Below are 15,399 nucleotides of genomic sequence, written 5' to 3'. Positions count from 1 at the left end.
TTAGAGCAGCTGCATATTGGGTCTTTGCAATAATGTGGGGAATAGATGAGGGTGGGGCAAAGGAGGTGACTAGGGTGCAAAATTAAAGGAGGTGGCCATTCTCTGAGTCACACAAGTGCAGCATCAGCACCTGAAAGTGAGCGCTGCCTTACATTTTATACCCTAGCTGTCTGTCTTGACTAATCATAGTCTTGGTCCTGCAAGAATGGTTACTATTTTTAAAGGAATAGGAGAAACATTCAACCAGCTATTATAAAGGAAGTACCTACTTGGCAACAGGATAACTAATGGGATTCTTCAAGAGGATTTTTAAAGGGGCTATTAGTAGGAACACTGGCTTACAAGAGACAGAATGTTCTTCGAAGGAGAAGAAGAGAAAGCAAAAAGCAAGGCAGTGTAATCTGGATGGAGCAACTGTTCCTTTTGTCCTGCGTCCTTGGATGGTACTTATTCTCTTGATTGAATATACATCATGGTCATAAGGGGTTCATATGAATTAAACATTGAACCAAGAGCCAGAATGTTCTACAGAAATCGAACTCATAATGAAACCAAATTATATATTCTTGTCTTACTGTGTTTTGAACTAAAGCAGAGGAAAAAAAAAAACTGGTGAATTCCCTCCAATGTTTGTGTTAGTTAACAAAGCTCCACAGTGCTGGATTTGGGTGGTTGAATAGAACTGAAGTGGACACTCAGGGGATGCTGATTCCTACATGGGAGTGAGACCTGGGGAAGAGGATAAAAGACATGTGAGGTACTTTCGCTTCTGGAGATGCTCAGTCTCTTAGAAAGACCTGCGGAAAAATATCTGTTGCGCAGTGTGTAAGAGAGATGCTTGAGGTGTGATGGGCACAGAAGAGGAAGCAATTTATTTGATATGGGAGAAGGATGAAAACCAGAGGAAACTGTTGAGAGGAAGTAACTTGAGTACAAGTTGGTCACTCAGCCAAACGGAGGGACATATAAATAACCCAAGAAGGCCAGGCATGGTGGCTCATGCCCATAATCCCAGTACTTTGGGAGGCTGGGCAGGTTGATGACTTCTGCCCAGGAGTTTGAGGCCAGCCTGGCCAACATGGCAAACGCTCATCTCTACAAAAAATAAAAAAATTAACCAGGACTGGTAGCACAAGCCTGTAGTCCCAGCTACTTGGAAGGCAGAAGAAGGAGAATCACTTGAATCTGGTGGGCAGAGATTGCAGTGAGCTGAGAGCACACCACTGTACTCCAGGCTGGGTGACAGAGCAAGCCCCTGTCTCAAAAATAAATGCATTAATAACCCAAGGAAATATTGCTCTACTAAGAGAATGAGGGGTTAAAGTAACAACCTGAGCTCCCACCACTCCTGCAATTCCACACGAGAATGGTAGAACTATAATTATTTTATAATTATTATAAATTTTATATTAATATAATTATAATTATATATAATTATTTTATTTATTTATTTTTTTGAGACAGAGTCTCGCTCTGTCGCCAGGCTGGACTGCAGTGGCCCAATCTCAGCTCACTGCAACCTCCGCCTCCCGGGTTCAAGTGATTCTCCTGCCTCAGCCTCCCGAGTAGCTGGGATTACAGGCACGTGCCACCACACCCAGCTAAGTTTTGTATTTTTAGTAGAGACGGGGTTTCACCATGTTGGCCTGGATGGTCTCAATCTCTTGACCTTGTGATCTACCCACCTTGGCCGCCCAAAGTGCTGGGATTATAGGCTTGAGCCACTGCACCTTGCTAAAAAATAGATTTTAAACTTTTTTTTGGCTTTGAATCTTTCAGCAAAACCCTCAACTCAGGGAGAAAGATACTATATTTCTGCATGGAGGACTCTAGTTCTTTACTAATGATGTAATTGTCTTGCTTCCAGGTAACACTGGTTTTATTTACTCATAGACTGGTAGCTATGTCATTCCATAATGTCTGAAGGTTTTCACCCGGAATTGTCAAACATGAGAATTCATGGAAAAGGGCTAAAAATTTAAGAATTCCAAAGACGCTTCAAAACCTTGAAAGTTCTCAAGTGGGGAGCTATCTTTGAAAGGGATGACAGCCAGACCTAATAGCATTTGGGAAAGTACCATTTATTAAGTTGGTACAAAGGAATTGTGATTTTTTCCCCTTATTTTCAATGGCAAAATCCACAATTACTTTAATAGAAGTCAGAGGTGATCATTTCTTAGGCTTGGAGAAAAAGGGCTGGTTTGCAGGAATAGGTGGTATTTTTAGTACCTAAGGAAACTGAGATACGTTGACTCTATAATCCATATATAACTGTTGTCTAGACAAATGCTAGGGTTCCTAGGCTGCAAAATTAGTCAGCCAACAGAGACAGAGCCCAAGCCTGGGATAAAGAGTCTGGGGAACAGACTAAAGTATAGAGTGGAAATAGAAGAGCGATTCTATTTGCGAAAGCATTGCCAACCAAGGTGTTCTTATCAAAAGCCGGTTCTCCCCCACTTTGTCTAAAGCGGGGTATATATTGGATCCTCCCACGAGGAAGGATAGGAGGAGCAAACTGTAGGCTCTGAACCTAAGAACGTAATAATATGAGAGTCACCAGATGCCCATAGGTTGTAATAGGAGAAGATAAGTCTCAAGGAAAGAGATGAACCCCAAATTGGGTAAATGTAAAGGACAAGGCAGAGGTGGTAAATCTATGGGATGGTGGAGGCCGTTGCTCATGATCATTGCGGCAGCTGACATATGACAAGTGCTTACCTGGTGCTGTCACTGAGCAAAGCACCTCATGTGCATGACCTCATTTCATTGCATCAACCCAATGAGGTAAGTGGGAGTTTGTCAGGCTGTCAATCAGGGGTACATAAAAATAGGCCCCCTTTTCTTCCTGAGTCTCTGTTGTTCAAGGAGGAGAGTCGAGATGAGAATGAGGTTCAGGAAGGTTAATGGCTTGTCCAAGGTTATTTTTTCTTTTTAATTAAAAATTTAAAAAATTTTTAATCTTCGTGGGTACATGGTAAGTGTATATATTTATGGGGTACATGAGATGTTTTGATACAGGCATGCAATAGATAGTAATCACATTATGGAGAATGCAGTATCCATCCCCTCAGGCATTATCTCTTTGGGTTGCAAACAATCCAATTATACTCTTTTAGTTATTTTAAAATATACAATTAAATTACTGTTGACTATAGTCACCCCATTGTGCTATCAAACAGGTCTTACCCATTGTTTTTGCTTAAGGTTAAACAGTGGATACAGAGAAACTAGGCTTTAGACCCCGCTTCATACAACCACAGGCTTGATGCACTGTTGCCAGGTATGAGACAGTGGGTTGGAAGCAATGGAGAGCGAAGAAGGAAGGAAGGATGTAGGACACTGGGTATTGTATTGCAGGACCAGGAATGGTTTATTTCCTTTGTACTTCTATATGCATCTTGCTTGTCCCTGGGTCATTTCACTCGTTCCATTCTCTCTCTTTTTTTTTTTTTGTGGGGGGGATATGGAGCCTCTGTCACCCAGGCTGGAGTGTAGTGTTGTGATCTCAGCTCACTGCAACCTCCACTTCCCAGGTTCAAGTGATTCTCCCACCTCAGCCTCCCAAGTAGCTGGGGTTACAGACGAGTGCCATCACCCCTGGCTAATTTTTGTATTTTTAGTGGAGACAGGGCTTCATCACATTGGCCAGGGTTGTCTCGAACACCTGACCTCAAGTAATCTTCCCGCCTTGGCGTCCCAAAGTGCTGGGATTACAGGTGTGAGCCACCACGCCCGGCCGCATTCTCTGTTGAAGAGTTCCTCAATCTAGTAGCTATTGGCATTTTGGCCCAGATAACTCTTTGTTGTGGGGGCTGTCCTGGGCACCGCAGGATGTCCATCAGCATCCTTGGCCTCTGCTCACTAGATGTCAGTAGCGCTACCCCATTGTGACAAACAAAAATGCTTCCAGGCATTGCCAAATGTCCCTTAGGGAGGCAAAAGCACCTCCAGTTGAGAATCACAGTGTAATAAAAACTTTTTCTGTATCTCTACCCTCCCACTGGTCCATGGGCTCTTGAAGAGCATGCACCTGCCCCATCTCAGTATCCACATAACACCTTGCACACAGGGGATTTGGTTCTGCTCTTTCCCAAGAATGAGGAAGAGTGTGTGGTACACAGCTCAATAGGCGCTTATGAACAGAACACAATATGGTCTCTGATTTCAAAACACTCAAGTGGTTACATTAGCTTTTCTTAAAAATAGAAATTAAAGACTGCCTGCATTAAAATCACGTGTGTTTCCTATCACTGGAGTTGATCTTAAAACAAAAATAAAAAATCACATATGTTGCTTTTAAAAGGTGATGTATTGGCCTTACCCTAGGCCTCTTTTTCTGAGACTGGACAGGTAGTCCACTGCTGGTGATTCTGGAGCTCTGACGTTTTAGAACCTTTTAATTCAAAAGTGCTTTATTTAACAAATACTGACTGCCTACTGTGAGAAGGCATCATGCTTGGGTGACTCATACAAAGAACAAGAAAGACGGGTCCCCTGCTTGGCTAAGGTGCCCCTGAGAGGGGGAGATGACGTTCTATTTATTTATTTATTTATTATTTATTTATTTTTGAGACGGACTCACTCTGTTGCCCAGGCTGCAGTGCAGTGGCACGATCTCGGCTCACTGCAACCTCTGCCTCCCGGGTTCAAGCGATTCTCCTGCCTCAGCCTCTCGAGTAGGTGGGATTACAGGCATGCGCTACCACGCCCGACTAATTTTTATATTTTTATTAGAGACCGGGTTTCACCATGTTAGTCAGGCTGGTCTTGAACTCCTGACCTTGTGATCCACCTGCCTGGGCTTCCCAAAGTGCTGGGATTACAGGTGTGAGCCACTGCGCCCGGCCTGACATTCCACTTTTTAATATCTGGATAGAGCCTAGTTTAACACTTGACATAAATATCCTGGCATGCTGGAAAGCAGGAGAGAGCCGTGACTACAACCCTTTTCACTTCAGGGCAACAGAGAAGAAATCGGATCTCAGCTTTGGTTCTGCTCAAGTATCAAACAACTTGATTTCTGCTCAGTGCATGAAGAAACCTTCAGGATATTGTTTTTCTGTTAATTATACCTATTCATTGTCTCCATGTGGCCCCTCAAAAGACCCAGCAGCTGAGTTTCATCTGCTGATGGTTTCAGGGACGAATCTCAGTGGTGGTGTGGTCACAGGATGTGTGTGAGAAGTTAGAATCAGCAGGTTACAAGAGCAACCCACAGTTTATGGTCTAATGAGCCAGATCTTAGTGCAATATGAGCAGAAAACTCAGAAGCAAAGTTGCATGCTGGAAATGCAGTAGGTGGGCTTGTTTCTTTTCAAGGAAGGAAACATCAGGATCTAGTGTGAACCAATGCCTCCTAGAGATACATGTGCTCGAATTAAGAAATGCAAAACAGGCTGGGCAAGATGGCTCATGCCCGTAATCTCAACACTTTGGGAGGTCGAGGTGGGAGGATTGCTTGAGTCCAGGAGTTCCAGACCAGCTTGGGCAATGAAAAGACAGTTGGATGTGGTGGCACGCACGTGTAATCCTAGCTACTTGGGAGGCTGAGCCCCCAGGAGTTCGAGACCGCAGTGAGCTGTGATTGCACCACTGTGCTCCAGCCTGGGTGACAGAGTGAGACCCTTTATCAAAAAAAAATAAAATAAAACCAAACAAAAAGAAATGTAAATAGGTGTTCTGTCAAATGAAAAAAAGTCCAGAAATAAAACTGTATTGGGCTATAACTTCAACCAAGTAAACAATTGTTTGCATACAGACAAGGACTAGAAATAATGCTTTAAAAAATCATACCCAGTCTTGAGCTAAACTAATCATTCTTTTCATTAAAATTAGGAACACATAATAGTGTTTGGGTAGTATATTAGTTTCCTAGGGTTGCTGTCTAGTACCACAAACCAGGTGGCTTAAAACAACAGAAATTTATTTTCTCACAAGTTCTGAGGCTCAGTCTGAAATCCAAATGTCAGCCGGATTGGTTCCTACTGGAGGTTCTGAGAAAGAATCTTTTCCATTATTTTCTCCTAGCTTCTGGAGGTTGCTGGCATCTTTGGTGGCCCTTGGCTTGGAGACACATCACTCCTGTCTCTGCCTCCATCATCATATGGCATTCTCTCTCTCTTTTTTCCTTCTTACAAGTACACCATGTTGGATTAAGGGTCCACCCTAATCTGATATGACCTCGTTTTAAATATCTGCAATGTTGTTGCAATATATCTGCAACAACCCCGTTTCCAAATAAAGTCACATTCTGAGGTTCAGGGAGAAACATGGATTTAGGGGGACACTCTCCAACACAATATTGTTAGTAACAGCTTTTTTTTTTTTTTTTTTTTTTTCTAATGGAGTCTCACTGTGTTCCCCAGGCTAGAATGCAGTGGCACCATCTTGGCTCACTGCAACCTCTGCCTCCCAGGTCAAACGATTCTCCTGCCTCAGCCTCCTGAGTAGCTGGGACCATAGGCATGCGCCACCACGCCTGGCTAATTTTTGTATTTTTTAGTAGATACAGGGTTTTGCCATGTTGACCAGGCTGGTCTCAAACTCCTGACCTCGGGATCTGCCCACTTCGGCCTCCCAAAGTGCTGGGATTACAGGCGTGAGTCACCAGGGGCTCATGGCTCTGCAGGCTTTATGGGAAGCATAGTGCTGGCATATGATCAGCTTCTAGGGAGGTCTCAAAGGTGGAGCAGGCATGTCACATGGCAAAAGCAGATGCAGGCGAGGGGTGGTGGTGGGGGGTCACAGGGAGGAGGGGCCCCACAATTTTAAACTACCAGGTCTGGTGTGAACTCTGAGCAAGAGCCATTCATGAGGGATCTGCTCCCCTCATCCGAAACACCTCCCACCAGGCCCCAACTCCAACGTTGGGGATTACATTTCACCATGAGATTTGGGTTGGGACACAGATCCAAACTGTATCAACAGGTTTCTTCCTGACTGTAGGTCCCTAATCCTTCCTTAGAGCATTTACCTTAGAAAACTTGATATTGTAAATTATTTTTGGTCCTTTAAGACATAAATCTTCTACAACCCAGGAATGTCTTTCTCAAGGACTTGGGAACCATCCCTTCAAAATGTAATCAAGAAAGATAGCATCCCTATCTCCCAGTCTCTGGGAAGTATAAGAGCCTAACTTCCATAAGCACCAATTAGCAAACCGATGGCCTGATGGCTTCAGCTCACCTGCCTTCTTCCTGAAACGTCCTTTAGGACTTTGCCACTATCTCCCCCTAGTGCTCAAAAATTCTCTACCTTTTGTTTCAAAGGAATTGAGTTCAATCTCTCTGCCCTGTTGAAATAATCTTGCCTAGTAACAGCTTTCAAAGTTTGTTTTTTGTTTTTTTTTTTTAATTTTAAACTTTTAAAAATTGTAAAACACAGACACAGAAAACTACACAAAACCAATACATCAAAGTAGAACTTTGTCAGCCACCCCCAAGTCCTTTCTGTGTCCCTTGTGCTAATTTCAACTCCTTCCCCTCCCTCAAATGTCACTGGCTCAATCCTGACTTTTAGAGTAATCGCTTCCTTAAATTTCCTTAATTTCACCCAACTCTGCATCCCAGGCATTATAGTTTTGTTTTGCTCTTTAAAAGAATATACACGCACTCATACTTTTAAGTCCTTATTTATTTATTTATTTTTGAGACAGAGTCTCACTCCATTGCCCTGGCTGGAGTGCGGTGGCGCAATCTCGGCTCACTGCAACCCCCACTTCCTGGGTTCAAGTGATTCTCCTGCTTCAGCCTCCCGAGTAGCTGGGATTACAGGCTCCCGCCACCACACCTGGCTGCTTTTTGTATTTTTAGCAAAGACGAGGTTTCACCATATTGCCCAGGCTGGTCCCAAGCTCCTGACCTCAAGTGATCTGCCGGCCTCTGCCTTCCAAAGTGCTGAGATTACAGGCGTGAGCCACTACACCCGGCCTTTGAGTCATTTTAAAACTACAAGTTACCCTTCCACTTTGCTGCTGTTCCCTGCAAGTTGTACTGAAGAGCTCCGATTGTTGAGCTTTGTGGAGTTGCATACCGTCTGGACTTTACAGATTTTGAACAGCCAGTGCAGCCAACGTATCTTTCCATTCTCTGTATTTCCTTCAGGTGGATGGAAGCTTTGATCAGGTTAATATATTTTCTTTGCCAAGACTGCGGGCGCTGCTGTGTCTTTTCTCCAAAACCTATACAATGGCTGGCTGGCTCTCTTTCCAGCATACTAGCTTAATGCCTAGATCCAGTAATTTACCGGAGGATAAATACAGTCGTGTTCATTTATTAGCTGCCATAATTTTATAAGGAGACATTTCCCTTCATCCATTATTTGATTACCAGTGATAAACAGTTTGTATAGGAAAGGCCGGATAAATAATGGATCCTTTCCTTATATTTGCCAGTAGAAACAGCCTTTTAAAAGGAGAAAAATTAAAGAAATGGAATAAAGCTGTATAACATTCACTAATTTAACAGTTACTATATATTATTCAATATTTAAAAGCAAAAAACTGGAGCAAAATGTCCATCAGGCTTAGGATGGTTAAGGGCAACACAGAACATCCCTGAAGATCACTGCTTCCCATTTCTCATTAACATGATAAGATCATGCTGAACATACAATTTCTTATTCTGCTTATCTATGTAAAATATATATTAATGCAAATTATAGGTTGTATCAACCTCACAACCTTGCCTATATCTGAGTAATAGGGTTAGGGCTAGTTTTCATTTTCTCCATTATAACTGTGTGTGTGTGTGTGAGTGTGTTTAGATGGAATCTTGCTCTGTCGCCCAGGCTGGAGTGCAGTGGCGTGCTCTCAGCTCACTGCAACCTCTGCAGGTTCAAGTGATTCTTCTGTGTCAGCCTCCTGAGTAGCTGGGATTACAGGCACCCACCACCACACCTGGCTAATTTTTGTATTTTTAGTAGAGACAGGGTTTCTCCATGTTGGCGAGGCTGGTTTTGAATTCCTGACCTCAAGTCATCCACCCGCCTTGGCCTCCCAAAATGCTGGGATTACAGGCGTGAGCCACTGCACCTGGCCAATGTTTTTGTGTTTTAGAAAATGAACACAATGAGCACATGTTCATTGGATAATAAGTTATTAAAAGTGATTATGAGGCAACCACCAGCTCACTTTGATCACCACAGCAGTGAAACGAGGCTACAGAGCCATGGCTGAGGGAAAGCTTAAGGGTACAGTCATCTGGAATCTTTCATTAGAAGCTGTGTAAGTAACACCAAAATAAAACTGACAACCAACTGTCTAGGAAGAGCCACGTGCTTCACAAAGGGCAGGACAAGCATTGCCATGTCATAATCGGCAGCCTCACCTGCTGTATTAGTCCCTTTGTGTTGTTATAAAAGAATACCTGAAGCTGGGTAATTTTTAAAGAAAAAAGAGTTATTTGGTCCATGACTGTGGAGGCTGGAAGATTGAGCATCTGGTGGAAGCCCTAGGCTGTTTCTGCTCATGGCGGAAGGTGCAGGGGAGCTGGCACGTGCAGAGATCACACAGTGAGAGAGGAAGCAAGACAGAGAGGTGAGGCACTAGGCTCTTTTTAGCAACCAGCTCTGGCAGGAACTACTAGAATGAGAATTCACTCTCCATTCTTGCAGGGAGGGCATTAATCTATTCATGTGGAATCCACTCCTATGACCCAAACACATCTCATTAGTCCCCACCTCCAACACTGGGATCGAATTTCCACATGAGGTTTGGGGAACAAACATCCAAACTCTTAGCACATTGCGTACTCTTTTTTCTAGGATGCCCCAACACAGGATGCCCTGTCAGTACCCCAGAGATCATGATCCTAGGAAGAAGAAACTCATTGTCTGCCATTGCCTCCACCTCCCTTGACTTACTCGCTCCAGGCCACCAGAATCTAGACTTGACCTTTAATTGCAGAAGGACATCTCCTGGCTGCAGCCAGTCGATCAGAGATCTTGGCTCTAATCTCCACGCGTGTATTGTCTCCACTCTGTCACTGCATCATTCAAGGTCTCATCATCTCCCTACAGTATTCTTTTTCTAGCCTCCTGTTTGTTCTCTGAAGGTCCCAGCTTCTTCGTGCTCCAATCTGCCCCCATCCTGCTGCCACAGTCATGATTACTGATAGATACAGATTAGTGATAGATCTTATGTCTTTCATGTCCCAAGGGCTTGATGCTGTGCTGTAAATTCAGTAATGATAAGTGACAGTGATTTTAATGGCTAACACTGACCCCTTAGCACACCAGCTGAGTGCATGCTAAGTGTCAAATGCTTTCCATGGAATAGTCCCTTCACTCCTCATTATAACCCTATGAGGAATGTACCATAATTATCCTCATTTTACATATGTAGAAGATGAACATTAGGGACATTAATTAACCTGCCTAAGGTCATAGACATAGTATGTCAAAGAGCTAGGATTTTAACTTAGAATGTTTATGAAATATTTACAGATGAAATAATATTATGTCTGGGATTTACTTTAAAATACTCCAGAAAAATAGTGAGAAAGGGAAGGCAATGAAGGAAAAAATCAACCAAATATTAATCATTGTGGAAACTGGGTAACAGGGAAGGAGTATGGGGGCAGGGGGTGTCAGTATCCTATAATTGCTGCTTTTAAATGTTTGAAATTTTCCAAAAAGTTTACAAAATGTGAACTTTGAGCTTTCTTCCCCAAATGACAACTATAACGACAGTTCCAGTACTCAAATGCTCAACTGTGACACCGTATTGCTAAGGACCCAGCATATGTTTGATGATGGTGTTGCAAATGAGGGGTTTGGATTTCCTAGGAGTTAGGTGTTAGAGAAGTTCAATGTGTTATTGTCATTTCCTAGATAGACAAGTGTACCCTTTCAATCAAATGGCCTATGTTTGTGGGGTAATAACCTCCACCTACTATGTGCCAGGCAGCATGCAGAGATGAGCACACGCAGCCTCTGCCCTTGAAGCCAGGAGAAGAGGGAAGGTGGCCATGGAGACAGTCAATTCCAACAGAGTGTGGGAAGAGCTATATCCTAGCTATGAATGAGGAGGCATGTGAGTCCAGTGGAGGAAATGACTCAGTTTAGAGAAAAACTACTTTTCCATTGGGTTTTAAGAGGGAGATGGGGCCGGGCGCGGTGGTTCACACCTGTAATCCCAGCACTTTGGGAGGCCCAGGTGGTTGGATCACCTGAGGTCGGGAGTTTGAGACCAGCCTGACCAACATGCGGAAAACCCCATCTCTACTAAAAGTACAAAATTAGCTGGGCATGGTGGCACATGCCTGTAATCCTAGCTACTTGGGAGGCTGAGGCAGGAGAATCGCTAGAACCTGGGAGGCAGAGGTTGTGGTGAGCCAAGATCATGCCATTGCGCAAACTCCAGCCTGGACAACAAGAGCGAAACTCCACCTCAAAAACAGAGGGAGGTAGGCATTTTTCAGCAAGAGAAACTGCATACACTCAGGCAAGAGAACAGAGTTCTGAAAGGACTGAATGCATTGCTCATTCAGGGGACTGGGCGTGAGTGACAGTGGTATTGGGTGTCCTGGGGATGTTGTGTGCTGGGCCAGGTCAGCTGGCCTCTTCTTATGTGAGCAGGAGGGAGCTGGGCATGGTCTTCACTTGGACACAGCTAGAAGTGTGTTTCAGGAAGATAACCCCAAGAGTAATATTGGCCAGTGGGCCCTGGATGGGGAGAAACTGGGAGACCAATGACATCTGGGAATTATGGAGGCTGGCGAGGTGAGACCAAGATTTGAGGTAGGATGCTGAGGCATGCTGTTAAAACCCACTTGATCTTTACGATTGTTTCAGGTTTTTTAGAAGCCAGGTAATTCCCCAAAGGGTGAAAAGAGTCCCTAAAATGACCTATGCTTTCAAAGATTCTTCATGAAGGAGAGATGAGATCTGGGGTAATTTGATTTATCTTCATCCACTTTAATTAGCACTAGAAGCAGATGGTCTTGTGAGCGCTGGAATCCTCCTTATGTTCCTTCCGTCAGTGTCAGTGTGACTTTAAAATCTAATTTTTAATTATCTCTGCCCATTTGCAGAGGCACGGAAGGGAAACAGAAAAGCGCTCTCCCTTTCTTTCCTGTGTCCTTCCCACTTGCCTATTAGCTGAGTGTTTTCCTCTAAGTGGCAAGGAATATCTATCAGCCTTGAGGCTGTGTTGCCATGGTAATGAGACAAAAACAGGCTCAACAGACAGGGAATTAAAGTAAGGGGTTGAGGGAGGTGTTGCCTTCCAGCAACTTTCCATTCCTGCTCAGAGGCCAACTAGGGATGGATAGCCAGACTTCAGCCATTCTTGTTTCAGCCTGGGCTTCACTGGGATCTCAAATGGGACTGATCCCAGAGGGGTGGCTATGAACAGTAGTCAGGTCCTCTAGAGTCACAAGGAAGGGTGAATCTAAGAAGTCTCCATAACCAAGAGTTTGGTAAGTTGGGGAGGTAGGTGGCAATTCTAAGAATAAATTGAAGTCACATCTTCCCAAAGTGACATGTTCATTTTTGTTGGTATAGCTACAACAAACATTTTAGATATAAATACTTTTTAAATAAAATTCCAATTAGAGGTTTATTTCTTTAAGATACATTCTCGGGCCAGGTGCTGTGGCTCACGCCTGTAATCCCAGCACTTTGGGAGGCTGAGGCTGGCAGATCACGAAGTCAGGAGATCGAGATCATGCTGGCTAACATGGTGAAACCTTGTCTCTACTTAAAATACAAAAATTAGCTGGCCGTGGTGGCAGGTGCCTGTAGTCCCAGCTACTCGGGAGGCTAAGGCAGGAGAATGGTATGAACCTGGGAGGCGGAGCTTGCAGTGAGCTGAGATCTCGCCACTGCGCTCCAGCCTGGGCAATAGAGCGAGACTCTGTCTCAAAAAAAAAAAAAAAAATAAAATAACAAGTAACCTAGATGTCCAGAACAGGGGAGTGGTTGAGTAAACTCTGTTAGAGCTGTTTGTTAGAATATTATGTAGCCATTATAGTTTAAAATGCTTATGAGTGTACAAGAGGGAAAAAAAGGCAGTCCACAAATTTTTTTGTACAATGTGATAATGTCTAAAAAACGGCAAGCCCTGGCCGGGCGTGGTAGCTCACGCCTGTAATCCTAGCCCTTTGGGAGGCCGAGACGGGCAGATCATGAGGTCAGGAGTTCGAGACCAGCCTGACCAACATGGTGAAACCCTGTCTCTGCTACAAATACAAAAATTAGGTGGGCGTGGTGGCATGCGCCTGTAATCCCAGCTACTCCAGAGGCTGAGGCAGGAGAATCACTTGAACCGGGAAGCAGAGGGGGCAGTGAGCTGAGATCGTGCCACTGCACTCCAGCCTGGGCGACAGAGCGAGACTTTGTCTCAAAAAAAGAAAGAAAAAAAAAAAGTCAAGCCACTAAAGAAAACAAAACAAAGAACAAATCCCCATCTGTCCAAAAAAGAAATACTGAAAGAAAAGACAACTCATACACAAGGGTTACTGTTGGTAATGGGAGTATGAATTTTCTTGCTTTGAAGGGACATGGTTTTAAATGTCTCTGTTGAATATGTGCTACTTTTCTTATCAGGAGAAAATAACAATTGAAAAAAGTTCTGGCCAGGTGTGGTGGCTAACACCTGTAATCCCAGTGCTTTAGGAGGCTGAGGCAGGACAATCGCTTGAGGCCAGATTTTCGAGACCAGCTTTGGCAACACAGTAAGAGCCTGTCTCAAAAACTATATATATAAAAATTACATGGGCATGATGGTGAGTGCCTGTAATCGCAGTTACTCAGGAGACTGAGGTGGTAAGATCACTTGAGCCTAGGAGTTTGAGGCTACGGTGAGCTATGACTGCATCACTGTACTCCAGCATTAACGACAGAGTGAGACACACTCTCTCTCTCTCTCAAAAAAAAAAAAAAAAAAAAAAAGTTTTGCAATCTGGAATTGGCCATTCCAAGTGAGTCAGTGGCCTCACTAAGCACAGATACCACAAGCCATGTTTTTTGTGCTCTTCTATGTGCTAGAACAGTTCTTGGGTTTGTGCAAACTATAAAACCAAGTGATATAGCATCTTTGCCCCCACAGATTGGACAGACTAGGTCTGATAGCTTCTGGATGGTTCTGAAATTGAACACTCTGAATGGCCTGTGACTTAAGCTGGATAATCTGTATGAACATACAACTGACAGGTTTTTGTACCATGGTGAGTCTATAATTAGCCTCATCATTCTTCATTATCTGGGATTCCATGCAGGCTTTAAAGAAATTATCCCATGGATGAAGACAGCTTGGAAGAGTGTTTAGTTTCTGTGTGTGTGTGTGGCGGGGGGCAGACTAGGAGAAACCTGCCCCATGAAGTTTCCATCTGTTTAGACTCTTTTTCTTTCTTGCTGTTCACCACTCTGCAGAGTCTTGGCACAGAGAAGAGACAGGTACATGTGCCTCTCAGCCACCCACAACTGTTTAAGGAACTAAAATAGACCTAAAATAATAATAATGATGAAAATAGCTATTTGAGCTCTGACTACTGTAGGCAGTATAATAGCAAGAGTAATGATGATAATGATTATGTTTGTTGAGAACATAACAATATACCAGCAGTAACTGGCTAACTGGCTTACAGGCATTATCTCCTTTAATCTTCACAACAATTTTATACAAGACAGGTGCATTATTTCTGTTTTTACAGTTGAAGAAATTGAGGATCCTAGCACTTACTATGCTCATGGTCACAGAGCTAAAAAAGTGGAAGAGCAAGGATTTAATGATGGGAATAAGACTGTTAAAAATCTATTCTGTCATGCCCATTACCCTTCGGTCATTTATTGCTTTAACAAGTCGGAGACATCTTTACACCTCTGCCTGGGGAGTGTAAAATTTAGTTACAATTTTTAGGGGCTATGCTACTCTTTCTTAGGATGGTAGCCTAAGGAATTTCTCTAGTATTCCAGTAGAGTAAACACATCTTTTAGAGGGACCAAGCTCACTTAATCCTTAGAGCAGGGTTTTTTATTCTTGGCATGGTGACATTTGGGGCTGGATAATTCTTCGTTGCAGGGGGCTATCCTGTGTATCATGAGATGTTGAGCACAATCCCTGGCCTCCATTCACTAGATCCCAGTCATACTTTTCCAGTTGTGAGAATCAAAAATGTCTCCAGACATTGCCAGCTGCCCCTCAAAGGACGAAACTGCTCCCAGCTGAGAAGCACAGCCTTTGATGTAGCGTTAGAAATGGGAGGTTGGAGGGGAGCCAGGTCTGTAGCCAAGCAACAGGTAGGCAAAGGCAGGTGGCATCAAGCTCTAAAGATACATCATCTTTGAAGCTCTCCTTTAAACAATGCTCACGTGCCCTGGTTCTACACCTGTGGGTGTGGAGGAAAGAAATGGTGATGCTAATTGCATCCTAATAACTGCCACATGCTATGTGAGAGC

At 43.7% G+C, this 15,399-nt stretch overlaps 1 protein-coding gene and 1 long non-coding RNA gene across 2 annotated transcripts in view; one reads left to right on the top strand and one right to left on the bottom strand.

The window, feature by feature from the left end:
• Positions 1 to 15,399, bottom strand: part of VAT1L (vesicle amine transport 1 like) — a 191,495-nt gene that overhangs the window by 20,742 nt on the left and 155,354 nt on the right. The window lies entirely within an intron of this gene.
• LOC134808824 (uncharacterized) lies at positions 9,377 to 9,956 on the top strand. The gene is made up of 2 exons (XR_010152640.1): positions 9,377 to 9,535; positions 9,763 to 9,956. It is a non-coding gene; the product is annotated as an uncharacterized LOC134808824 (long non-coding RNA).

The sequence above is a fragment of the Pan troglodytes genome, chromosome 18 (assembly GCF_028858775.2).
Source record: "Pan troglodytes isolate AG18354 chromosome 18, NHGRI_mPanTro3-v2.0_pri, whole genome shotgun sequence".
Taxonomy (NCBI): domain Eukaryota; kingdom Metazoa; phylum Chordata; class Mammalia; order Primates; family Hominidae; genus Pan; species Pan troglodytes.
Note: the sequence above shows the minus strand (reverse complement) of the source record. Positions and strands in the feature narration are given on the sequence as shown.